General features: G+C 50.5%; 1 long non-coding RNA gene across 1 annotated transcript; it reads left to right on the top strand.

The window, feature by feature from the left end:
* The first annotated feature begins 678 nt into the window (after window positions 1-678).
* LOC133263856 (uncharacterized) lies at window positions 679-1908 on the top strand. Its single transcript, XR_009741556.1, has 3 exons — window positions 679-799; window positions 1580-1640; window positions 1821-1908. It is a non-coding gene; the product is annotated as an uncharacterized LOC133263856 (long non-coding RNA).
* Window positions 1909-13157: the final 11249 nt, after the last annotated feature.

The raw sequence follows: 13157 nt of genomic DNA, 5'->3' as shown, positions 1-13157 counted from the left end.
GCAGTTGTTTTCATCATTCAGAGAATCTTTTTGGTAAAGGATCAGCGCAGCTTACAGATGGCATCACAGATGGCACAGCTTCTAAGTACCCAAGTTTGGATCATTAATTCTTTTCTCCACCTTGGAGCAAGAGTAGTCCTAAAGCATTGCTGCCTGGTTCTTAGTTGTTCTCACCATGCACCAAGTAACAGAAAAGACCCGAAGGAGAAGCTCTTGGGGTTTTATTTCTGGTGTTTAGGCAGTGGCAGTAGAGAGGAGACTGAGAGGTCTGGGAGCAGGCAGCTGTAAGCACACCTTCCTGGGATACCTGCTGAGCGGCTTGCTTTGCTTATCTCTGTTTCCCAGTGGTTTTAAATCCTGAATTGTGAGAGTTAAGTGAATCCGTTGATCTCAACAGAGCACTTCTGCATGGAAATAGATGCTCAGGAGGGAAAGATGCCTCTTAGTCATGGTGCTTAAGAACTGGACGTACATTTGTTTGATTTTAAAATTCATACCCTTCAAAATGCACTGGCAAATGCATTGTGTCCCTTTCCAAATGCTGCAGTAAGCATTACTGAAGGCAATTCCATAGAACAGGGCAGTTTGGCAGGTGGCCTTTTTTCTTGCTTTCTGATTGCACTGACTTTCCTTACCCTTCTCTACCCCCAGTGTGTCTTCTTTTCTTACAGCTTATGTCTCAAAGTGCCCAGGCAGGTTTGTGACCTACATTGATATTCAGGCTTCCTACAGATACAAACCCGATCAGTGGAATTACTTGAAGCAGTTCTGCAGACCTGGTTTTAAGAGTCCTCACAAGGTCTGTGTGTATCAGGAGGAGATGGAATCCATTTTGTTTCTTCAAGCAATGTGTAATAAGCATGATTTTACTGAGCTACAGCAAAGCTTTGAATTATTCTGATTTCACCGTGTAAGGAGTTGTCCCATACATACGCTTTGGCAGTGATTTGGTCGGGGATGAAGGTCTTGTATGCACATCCCATCCCTAACTCTTTCAGTGATTACTGTTTCCTTAAAGAGTATCTGCAGCTACCCGTGTGGTTGCGGTACTGTGAGAAGTATCCTTTAGTACTTAAGTACCCCGCAGCAGTCGAGCAGAGTGTCTCAAACCAGTTCTTAAGGCTCCTGTTGTGTAGAGCTCCTCAGTAATTTAGCTAGGCAAAGAAGTCTTGTCTTTCCTGGAACTGATTTTGGACTCAAATGTACTGTGTGATTTCTCCCATCTCTAAACCGCCTTGCACTAAAGCTGTGTTAGTTGTGTTAAATTCTTACTCTTCTTTAGGAGAAAAGTAAGGGGGAGGCAAGGAGCGATTGCCCAGTCATTGCTGCTTTACCTGCCGATCCAAAGTGAAGAGGTCTTTTCTTTTTTGTCACTAGAAAAGTAAAGAATAGTCTTTTCCCAAATCCCATTGAGAGGCTGGATTCTCACATCATGAATGTGTCTTGCAGCTTCAGCAGTCAAGTTTGGGGAGGAGGCTACAGAGTCCAGTTTGGGGCATTTTCTCAGAGTGGGTGGGAAACAAAACGCACGTAGTTAATTCTGCTATGTATTCAGCATTCCCGGTTTTCCCCTTTTCAGTCTGTTGCTCAAGCTCTACGTGATGAAGGTTGTCCTTTGATGATCATTCCAAGCAGGCCTTGTGAGTGGTTCTATTTCTTACACACATCTTAGCAGACTGTAAGCGTTCACATGAAATCACAGCTCCAGTCTGAAAAGTGTTCTGTAGCAAGACCACGAGGAGCTGGCTCTTACCTGGCAGTGGCCTCCATTCAGTTTTAAACAGTTTGCAAGTATGAAGCTTTATCATCATTTTTTCTAGAGAGCCATCCATGGACACTTGGAGTGTGATTGGGTCAAGCTGAGCTCTTTCTTGCTCTTGAATCATTCCTGATAAGAAGTGGTTTACGGTGCAAACTCTTCCTTCCAGAACATGTGAGCACCCAACCGAACCCAAGCCAACCTGTTGGCAGGAAGGAAATGCCACGACTGCAGGAAAGCTCCTCTGGGCAGCTGTTGAAGTTCAGGTGGTACTTGAGCCCAGTTAACCGGGCAGCTTGCTTTTCAGGGCTGCACATAGTGCTGCCTATGGAGGGTGGCAGAGGAATTAAGGGGACAAAAAGCTGGTTTCATCACTGTGGTCAGCAGGTGCTTTTGAGTAGACAGGCAGAGGCCTCAGAGCTCAAGAGTGTCTGTCACTGACCTAGAAGCTCATGCAAATAAGGAAGTGCTGTTATTTTTTTCCGTGCTTTAAAATAGATTGTGTAAAGCAGGCCCAGGCTGTCAAAAAGAGAAAATAATGGATGAAGCAACAAAGAATTAAAAATCTGTATGAAAAATGATGTGCTGACCCAAAAGACAGAAAATCATTTGCAAAGAAGTTCTTACCTTCTTTTTGCCTACAGCCAGAGGTGAAGATCAGAGAGGGAAGAAAAGAGACAGGTTAGTTAAGTGTTTCCTGAGAATAAGTGGGGGAGTAGATATTGCAGACTGAATATTGAGCCCAGGCATCAGTGCTTATTGGAACCTGATAAGGAAAGTGCAGAACCAGTAGATAAAGGTGACGTACAGCTGGTAGGAGGACTGACCTACTCTTCCCTTTGGAATGAAACCAAGGATTTGGTGCAGCAAAGAGCAGGGCAACATAAATGAGTATGTGAACGTCTGTCCTTGTCTCTCTCTTTTATAAACTCCTCCTCTCTCTGTCTTACCCATAGTTTCTGTCTTTTTTTCCATTGCTTCCTTTTTCCATTGCTTTCCATTTCTGCTTTCTTTTGGTATTTTGAATAGTTCTGAAGAGATGCTTCCTGGACTTCTCCATGAAGAGTGGTGTGCTGGCTGTGGCAAAGCAGACTACCTTCAAAGATGGAAGAGGGAAAACATGAAATGTAACCGACCTCAGGAGAGCTGCAAAGTAGGTTTTACCCTTCTTAAGTGCTTGTGTGTTGGATTCTGAGACTGTGAAATAATTTAGGAATTGAAAAACAAAGATCAGAATCTGTTGTATCAAATGGCTGAGGGTACCCGGATGAGATTTCCTGGTCGATGGTTTCTGTGCCTGAGCACTTGCAAAGTTCCAGTAGGGAAAACCAGCACTGTGGTATGCAGAAATGAGCAAGGAGCCAAAAGCTTTAGTGTTCCTCAGAATGACTGTCAGTTTTGAAAACATTCCACTTGGTTTTCCTGGCCAAAATTAATAGCAAGGGAAGTTAAAGGAGGTTCAAATTGAAGTCTTCATGCAGCAGGACTCGGGCCAGCCAGTGATGGCCTCAGCTCTTCCTTCCTACAGCAGCCTTCCTAGTACTGTGGATTGTCCTAGTACTTTTGCATCTCACCTCATCAGCACGCTCCTGGTTTTAGCGCACGTCTGAAGTTCAAAAGGCAACGTCCTGGGCTCTGATGCCAGACAGCACCTCCCTTGCAGATGGACAGCAAGCATCTCCAATGCTGGGTAGCAACCAGCTACTCTCCATCCTCAGGCAGTCTGGAGCACAGGGGTACGTTTTTTTACCTCTCGATCTGAGGCTGCCACATTCTAGCACCTTCCCAGCAGTGCTAGCACCCGCACCTTAGGAAGTTTCCTTCTTCTGGCATCTACAACTACATTTTTTGTTCTTTGACAAGATGATTCTTCATTTCTTCTGAGGAAACGTTAATATGGGCAAGCACACTCCAAGAAGTCCTCCTTTTGCTTCACTGAGCTGTTTTCTGCTTCTCTGCTATTAGCAGTCTTGTCTTTTCTCAGCAGCATCAGTAATATCCTGGATGCAAGATCAATTGGAGTAAAAAGTTTTGAAGACTATGCTATTTCTTGGTACTGGATTTTAATGTAAGATTCTAATGGGTAATTTTATGTTTTTTCCAAACTCACTATGGAATGTGTAGGGAATTGAAGAATTGACCACGTACGTGTTTGTTACCAAACCTACTTTTAAGCTTTGCCATAATGTTGTTATGGTTCTGTATGTGAGGTAAGGATAGCACAGCATACATGCATACAGTATGGTCTGGAGTAGGTTTTGAATATCCTACCAGGCAGAAACCGAAGAGGTGCTGCTGTGTTCTGTTGCAGGACCCATCTGCCTGGTAATTCCAAACCTAAAAATTCTTGATTAAGAGACTTTCAAACCAATTGCAGTTGCTAAATGTCGTGAGTATCTATATAAAACACATCCCAATTTCCAAACAGATGCTAGCAATATGTAGTTAAATTCATTGTAATACACAAATCCAGTGCAGCAGGCAAAGCAACTTAAAGAACAAAAACTACTGAACAGAGTTAGCTTTATCTTGCTCTCAAAACGTGACTCCTACTGTAATATTATTGTGGCTTGAATTTAGCGGATGCTTTCCCAGAAGTGTCATCACTTGTACTTCGGTTTTTCTCCCTCTCTGACAGAATGAGCTCTTTGACTAGTTTGATGTGGTTTTTCTCTGCATTATGAAGTTGCTGCTGAGTTGTCTCTTTCTAGATTTCACAATGTCGGAGTTAAACGTACAGTATGTTAAGACTATTTTGGACCCGGATAACCACTACATCTCCTGATTTTCTTATCTGGAGGGGCTGGCTAAAAATAGTCTAACTATAGTACATTGCTCTTCTTTTTAGGAGCCAAGGCATCTGCAGTTTTTCTGTGAATTCAGCCTTAGTGATACGTACATGTCTTTGACAGGCAAAAAGATTTCTGGAGCACCAACAAACCATGGATTCTGCTTTAAGGTACAAGCTTATTATTCGGATACAGATTAAAGTAAACCACAATTTTTAAGTAAGCTGAAGATTCTTTAAGGTTTCTGAAAACAATATTCATCTGTCTCTTATAAAATAGGACAATTAGTGGCTTTTATTTCAACAGGTATTGCGTTCAAGGTATGCATTAGTGCTAAAAAAATGTGCTGTGGCCGCCTAGCCTAACAAATCAGGAGGAAACCGAGACCTGAAACAGCTCTGTGCAGATGAGGAACAAAGTAGGACCTGATGGATGACAGCAATTTGGTTGCTGAAGGTAATTTTTCTGTGTGGAGTTAGCTTCTTGCCTAAGTTTACTCTGTGAAATGTTGCTGTTGTGTGGTAGAGGAGTATCTAGGTTCCCATGCAATCGCAATCTCAACTTTAGTCGTGGTTTAAAACCCAGTCAGCCACGCAGTCTCGCTCGCTCACCTCCCCCCCCCCCCCCCCCCTTCTTCCCTTGCCCCCGCTCCTGGAGGGATGGGGAGGAGAATCGAAAGAATGTACCTCCCCCGGGTTGGATAAGAACAGCCCAGTAACTAAGGTGTAACACAAACCACTGCTGCTACACCAATAACAATAAGGGAAATAACAAGGGAAGAGAATACAATACCACCCGCCGACCGAGCAGTGAGTGCCCTTCTGGGTAACTCCCTGTTACCTCCCGGGCATGACGTGCTGTGGTATGGAATACCTCTTTGGCTGGTTTGGGTCAGGTGTCCTGTCTCTGCTTCCTCCCGGCTTCCCTTCCTCCTCCCTCCATGTCAGAGCATGAGGCTCACAAAGTCCTCGGTCAGACTGAACGTTTGAGCAGCAACGAAAAGCATCGGTGTTATCAGCGCTGTTCCCAGGCTGAAAGTCAAAAACTCAGCCTGCACCAGGTACCAAGAGGGAGAAAAAATGACTGCTGCTGCTGAACCCAAGATAGATGCCCTGCTTGTGGGATGCTCTGAACACCTGTGGGATGCTCTGCTTGTGGGATGCTGTGAATCCCTATGGGATGCTGTGAATCCCTGTGGGATGCTCTGCTTGTGGCATGCTCTGGAGCTCCCTTGTGTCACCAGCTCCTCCCTAAGGTCCCTACACCAGGGAACATCCACACTGCAGCACAGAGGTGTGGGATCATGGAGTCATGGAATCACGGAATGGGTTGGGTTGAAGGCACCTTAAAGCTCATCCAGCTCCACCCCCTGCCATGGGCAAGGACACCTTCCATGGAGCGGGATGCTCCAAGCCCCATCCAACCATGCCCACTTCCAGGAATACCACACAAACCCCATTCCTTCTGCACCAATCCCTTTCCAATCCCTTCTTTTCCCCCCCCTCCCCCTCCTGGGCAAATTCCCTGGATTTGGCACCATTTGAACTCCCCCCCACCCCCCCCAAAGTGGCTTTTAACAAGAACCTGGGCCCCATTCCACCTCTTTTTGGCCCAAAGAAGAAGCTGGGAAGCTGCTTCTGGGGCAGCAGCCATGTCCTTGGATCCGGGCCTGCACGGAGGCTCCTGCTGCCAGATCCCGCTTCCAGGCTCTGGGATATAAGGACAATCCCTTCACCACTCCTTGCCCACCAAATCCCAGGATTTTGGGTGCTTTTGAGGGGCAAACAGTGGTGGTTTTGGGATCAATGTGGGATAAATCCTCACCAGGGACCTTGCTCCATGGGGATGCTGCTTCTGCCCCCTGCATCCCTCATCCTTGCGGTTCCTTGGGCACCTTCCTGGTCCTTTTGGCGGGCTCCCATGTGCTTGTTTGAGCCTTTGGGTGCCCCCATCTGCTTCCATTGCCCTTTGGCGTGCCCCCATCCATTTTTGGGTGCCCCCCATTTGCTTCCATTTTTTGCATCCCACAGAGCTCCAGAGCATCCCATAACGATTCAGATCATCCCAAGCCCATCAGACCCCCTCCATCTCCCCATGGAACCCCCCATGGAATCCCCCATGCCCCCCCCCCCCATGAAACCTGCCTCTCTATGACATCAGCCGCAGCACCAAGGGACCTGTATGCAGCACCCGTATCCCTGGGGCAGTTGCGCTTTGGGCGCAGTGGTGGTGGCAGCTCCTTGGTTGCAGCTCCTTGGTTGCAGCTCCTTGGTGGCAGCTCCTTGGTGGCAGCTCCTTGGTGGCAGCTCCTTGGTGGCAGCTCCTTGGTGGCAGCTCCTTGGTGTCACCCTCAGTGGTGGTGGCAGCACCTTGGTGGCACCTTGGGGTCACCCTCAGCGGTGATGACAGCGATGGCTTTGCTCCATGTCTTCATCCTGCTGGCATTGGCCTGGCTGGTGCATGGCTCCTGGGACAGCTGTGGGTGAGTGGCACCAGGCTTCGGGGCTCCTGGTATTCCACAGGGAGATGCTGCTGCTCCCAACCATGGTCACACCAGTGGGGTGGTGGGACTGGGAGAGCCCCGCTTCCTCGCCATCACCCCATGCGGTGGCACAGCAGAGCTATGGGGCACCCCATAGGGTCCCTTGTCCCTGCGTCACCCAGTGGGGTGGGATGATGCCCACCCTTCATCCCTAACCATCCAGTGTTGGGCTTCTGCTTCCAGAGGGACCTGCGGTACCCGTCCCATGGCTGATTCCTATGGGGTGTCGCGCATCGTCGGAGGCGTGGATGCGCACCAGGGCGCCTGGCCATGGATGGTCAGCATCCAGTTCCCCACGGCCACCGGCTTCTCGCACATCTGTGGGGGGTCCCTCATCACCCCACAATGGGTCCTCACGGCCGCTCACTGCTTCGTCGGGCAAAAGTAAGGGGGAGAAGGAGCAGCTCCCGTCCTGTCCCCTTCCCCATCCTGGATGCACTTGGAGGAGCGCTCAGGAGAAGGCTGCTTCCAGCTTGACAGCCCTTGAGCCTAAGGCGAGCTGGGGCAGTGCTTTCCTTTGGGCAGCAGCAGGAATGTGGCTCCTTCCCACCCCTCCATAGAATGGGATGGGATGGGATGGAATGGAATGGAATGGATCATGGAATGGGTTGGGTGGGAAAGGAGCTTGGGATCATCCAGTTCCAAGCCCTTGCCATGGGCAGGGATGCCTTCCATAGAGCAGCTTGCTCCAAGCTGGCCTTGAGCACTACCAGGGATGGAGCATCCAAACCTTCTCCATCCATCCCATCCCAGTGCCCTCATAGGGAATCCCTTCCTTATCTCCAACCTGCAATTCCCAGTCAGAACCCATCACCCCTTGTCCTATGGCTCCAATCCCTGCTCTTCCACTCCCTCCCAGCTTCACCACGGATTGGTACGTGATGGTCGGAATCACAGACCTGGCTTGGGCCAATTCCGAGACCCAGAAACGTTGGATCCAGAGGGTCGTGGTCCATGAATATTACACTAACGTCTCCGGCGGCTTCGACATTGCCTTGGTGGAGCTGGACCAGCCGGTGCAGTGCGGGTACCACGTGCAGCTCGCCTTCCTGCCCGATGCGACGCTCAGCGTGTCCCAGCTCTCCGAGTGCTTCATCAGCGGATGGGGCGCGAGGGAGGCCAGAAGTGAGTGCCCGACGGCCCCGTTGGCCTTGGGATGCCGGGTCATGGATTCATGGAATGGGATGGAAGGGAGGGTAAAGCTCATCCACGTCTATTGGATGTTGCTCCGACTGGGGATGGAGCATCCCGACCTTCTCCATGCAACCCATCCCAGTCTCCCACCACTTCCTTCTCTCCAACTTGAGCATCCCTGGTTCAGTTGGAACCCATCACCCCTTGTCCCATCGCTGAAGGTCCCTCCATGTCCTCCTTATGTTGAGGATGCAGAACAAAGGGGATGCAGCCCATGCCATGGGGCGGTGTTGATGGCTCCCATTGATCTTTTCAGCCCCAAATACCCCCATATCCGTTCCTTCTGCCCCCAGTCCTGACCCCCTTTGTGTCCCCACAGCGGGGGCATCGTCCCCATCAGCCCTGCAGGAGGCCAAGGTCCGCCTCATCGATGCCAAGCTCTGCAACAGCAGCCTATGGTACCGAGGGGCCATCAAGAGCCACAACCTGTGTGCTGGGTACCCGCAGGGTGGCATCGACACCTGCCAGGTAAGGATGTGCCACTGGGGCTCCCTTCTCCTCTCCCATCTGCAGGGCCTTGCTCTGCATCCCCCTTTATCCCAGCTTTCTAAGCGCATCCAGCTCCTGCTCCATCATCCCTGCGCAGGGACCATAGAGGTTGGAGCTTTAAGAGCATTGAGATTCCACCACTAAACCATGTCGTGAGCATGGATTCATGGAATGGGTTAGGTTGGGAAGGAGCTTAAAGCATCCAGTTCTAAGCAAGGGGCAAGGATGCCTTCCATTAGAGCAGGTTGCTCCAAGCCCCATCCGTCCTTCTCCATCCAACCCATCCCAGTGTCCCACCGCCCTCATAGGGAACAATTTCTCCTTATCTCCAACCCATACTCCCTCGTTCCAGTGGGAACCCATCACCCCTCGTCCTATGGCTCCAATCCATGCTGAAGGTCCCTCTCCACACCCAAATGATGAAGGAGAACCCTTCCATCCACATAGAGTAACAGCAGTGGTCCCCTCCGGCATTGCCATAGCGACCCATCCCCATCCTCATCCTCTCCCGTTCTCCTCCATAGGGTGGCAGCAGTCGTCCCCTCTGCTTTGCCATGGCGACCTATCCCCATCCTCATCCTCTCCCGTTCTCCTCCATAGGGTGGCAGCAGTTGTCCCCTCTGCGTTGCCATGGCCACCCCTCCCCATCCTCTCCCGTTCTCCTCCAAAGGGTAGCAGCAGTGGTCCCCTCAGGCGTTGCCATGGCCACCCATCCCCATCCTCATCCCCTCTCTGTTTCTCCTCCATAGGGTGACAGTGGCGGTCCCCTCATGTGCCGGGACAACCATGCCAACTTTTTCTGGGTTGTGGGGCTGACGAGCTGGGGCCGCGGCTGCGCCAGGGCCAAGCAACCGGGGGTCTACACCTCAACAAGGCACTTCCATGATTGGATCCTCCACCAGCTGGGGACGTTCCACTCCGCGGGAGCCTCCGCGACGCCCTCGACATGGAGCCACCAGGACGTCTCGCATGCGTCCATCCAGCAGACGATGCCGGCTCCGACGGCCTCGAGCACCGGTGACATCTGCTCCTTCCCATACCGGGTGCTCGTGGAATTTGTCAGTCGGGTGCAGGAGCTGCTGCAGGCTCTAAGGGGGAAGAAGCCTTGAGGAGCGGCGTCGCTTGAAGTTGGCTTCAGCTTCAATACAGTTGCCTTATTTTCCCATAGAGAGGATGCTTTGCGTGCCCACCTCTTCTTCTGGTCCGTGCGCAGGGATGGGGATGAGGGATGGAGGGCAGGGAACAGTGGGAAGCGGGAGCTGGGAATCAGGGAATCAACCAGTTTGTGAAAGACTTTCAGGAGCATCAAGTCCAATCATTGCCCCACCATTAAAGCATGGCATGAAGAGGCAGGGGGGACAGCTTCCATTAGACCAGGTTGCTCCAAGCCCATCCGTTCTTCTCCATCCCACCCATCCCAGTGTCCCAGCACCCTCACTTCCTTATCTCCAACCTGAACTTCGCTGTTCCAGTTGGAACCCATCACCCCTTGTTCTATGGCTCCAATCCATGCTGAAGGCTCCTCTCCACACCCAAATGATGAAGGAGAACCCAAACTTCCATGGTTCTGCTTCATCCCTGCATCCAGCTGGAGCATCCCACTTCATCCCTGCATCCAGCTGGAGCATCCTGCTTCCAGGCTTGGGATCTTCCCTTAGGACCTCACAAGCTTCAAGGTTGTATCCATCCCAGCTCCCAACACCCATCCCAGCACTCTTTGGACCTCTCCCAGATGCCAGCACTGGGGTCCCCAGTGCCTGGAGCAGGGACTGGGGCCAGGGCTCACAGCACCCAGTGCACCCCCAGCACCCATAGAGCCCGCAGCACCCATAGCATGCATTGCACCCATACCACCACCACCACTGCCAGCAACCACAACAGCTCCAGTGCACCCAGTCAGCCCAGCACCTATAGAAACCCCAGCACCCACAGAACCCCCAGCACCCTCAGCACTATATAGCTCTGGTATCGGGGTCCTAGTGCCCGCCCGCTGCCTCCTCCCTGTCAGGAGCTGGTCCCAGTGCCCGCCTGCTGCCCCCCCCCCCCCCCCCCCCAATAACTCCGTGCCGCAGAGAACACATGGACTCAGTCAGAGATCAATATGATCAGACAAAAGCCATTTTTTACAAAGCCATAACTCCTTATATACTATTTCTTACATGCACTTACAGTGATTTGGCATATTATGATTGGATACATGTCTTGATTTGGCATATTATGATTGGATACATGTCTCAAAGACCCTTTGTAACTAACATAGAATTGGTTAAGCACAGGTGTGAGAACTTGACCTCCAAAGCTTGCCAACAGTCCACAGTTCTCATTACCTCAGTGAATTCCAGCTTCTTCTTATCTTGCTTGTTCAGGCTTCCTCGGGCCTCTCACGGCCTTGCTGCATCTTTCAGGATTATTCAGAATTTATGTACCAATTATCCACTCTCCTGTGAGAACACTGCCTCCACATCTCCCCCTTTTTGTTTTATATATGTTTTGGGTGACCCTACTTGAGCAGGGATTTGCCCTAGATCATATCTCCAATATATGCCAACTACAGGCTGCTGGGCCTGCCCCTTTTTTCTGCTGTATGGCTCTCTGGTAACAGGGGAGGCCATCCTTCACATCAAGGTCTGGCATGGCATGTGTCCCCACTGCCAACAGCGGAGCCCAAACAGCCCAAAAGCAGGACAGAAACACCCCAGAAGGACGCCAAAACCACCCTGTCCTGCTTCTCCTAGGGGATACAGGGTCAGAGCCCCAAACTAGCCCCAAAAGAGGCCACAAATACCCCAAATACACCCCAAAACACCCTAAAACCACCCCCAAAACCACCTTGTCTTGCTTCTCCTATGCAATACAGAGCCCCAAAATAGCCCCAAAAGAGGACAAAAACACCCCAAAACACACCAAAACCCTTGTCCTGCTTCTCCTATGGTACACAAGGTCAGAACCCCAAAACAGGACATAAACAAACTAAAACCACCCCAAACCACCCTAAAACCACCCCAAAACCACCTTGCCCTGCTTCTCCTATGGGATACAGGGTCAGAGCGACAAAACCAGGGCAAAAACAATGCAAAACACCCCCAAAACGACGCCCCAAACCACCTTGTCCTGCTTCTCCTGTGGGATACAGGGTAGGAGCCCCAAAAGAGAGCCAGAACAGGCCAAAACAGGGCAAAAACACCCAAAAACACCCACAAAGCACCACCAAACGACCCCCAAACCACCCCAAAACCAACATGTCCTGCTTCTCTTATGGGATACAGGCTCAGAGCCCCAAAACAGTCCCCAAAAAGGACAAAAACACCCCAAAAGTCCCCAAAACCACCCCCAAAACCACCTTATCCTGCTTCTCCTGTGGGATACAGGGTCAGAGCCCCCAAAAAGACACAAAACAGCCCAAAAACCACCCCAAAAAAGAGGCCAAAACTGCCTTGTCCTACTTCTTCTATGGGATACAGGGTCAGAGCCCCAAAACAGGCAAAAAACTATGAAAAACCACCCCAAAACAGCCCCGAAAAAAAACAAAACCACCCCAAAACCAACTTCTCCAGCTTCTCCTATGGCATTCACGGTCTGAGCCCCAAAACAGCCTCAAAACAAGACAAAAACATGCTAAAACTAGGCCAAAACAACCAAAACAACCCCCAAAACACCCTAAAACCACCCCAAAAATCACCTTGTCCTGCTTCTCCTATGGGACACAGGTCAGAGACCAAAAACAGCCCCAAAACAGGACAAAAACACCCCCAAACCACCCACAAATCACAACCAAATGACCCCAAAACCATCCTGTCCTGCTTCTGCTAGGGGATACAGGGTCAGAGCCAAAAAACTTGACAAAAACAGCCCCAAACCACCCCAAAAAACGGCCCAAAATGACCTTGTCCTGCTTCTCCTTTGGGATACAGGGTCAGAGCCCCAAAACAGACACAAAACAGGACAAAAACAGGCCAGAAACACCCCCAAAACACCCAAAAAACACCCCCAAAACCACCTTGTCCTGCTTCTCCTGTGCGATACAATGTCAGACCCCAAACCAACCCCAAAACAGGACAAAACCACCCCAAAACACGCCCCAAACACCCTAAAACAATTTTGCCCTGCTTCTCCTATGAGATACAGGGTCAGAGCCCCGAAACAGACCCAAAACAAGACAAAACCAGGCCAAAACAAACAAAAGAACCCCCAAAACAGGCCAAAACCACCCCAAAACCACCTTGTCCTGCTTCTCCTATGGGACAAATGTCAGAGATCAAAAACAGCCCTGAAACAGCCCAAAACCAGGACAAAAACACCCCGAAACGACCCCAGAATGACCCTGTATTGCTTCTCCTAGGGATACAGGGTCAGAGCCCCAAAACAGGACAAAAACAGAATAAAA

The sequence above is a fragment of the Pezoporus flaviventris genome, unplaced genomic scaffold, assembly GCF_033815535.1.
Source record: "Pezoporus flaviventris isolate CSIRO_AGI_PZ_B2104156 unplaced genomic scaffold, CSIRO_AGI_Pfla_v1 ptg000501l, whole genome shotgun sequence".
Lineage (NCBI taxonomy): Eukaryota > Metazoa > Chordata > Aves > Psittaciformes > Psittacidae > Pezoporus > Pezoporus flaviventris.
This window is presented reverse-complemented; position numbering and strand designations above follow the sequence as displayed.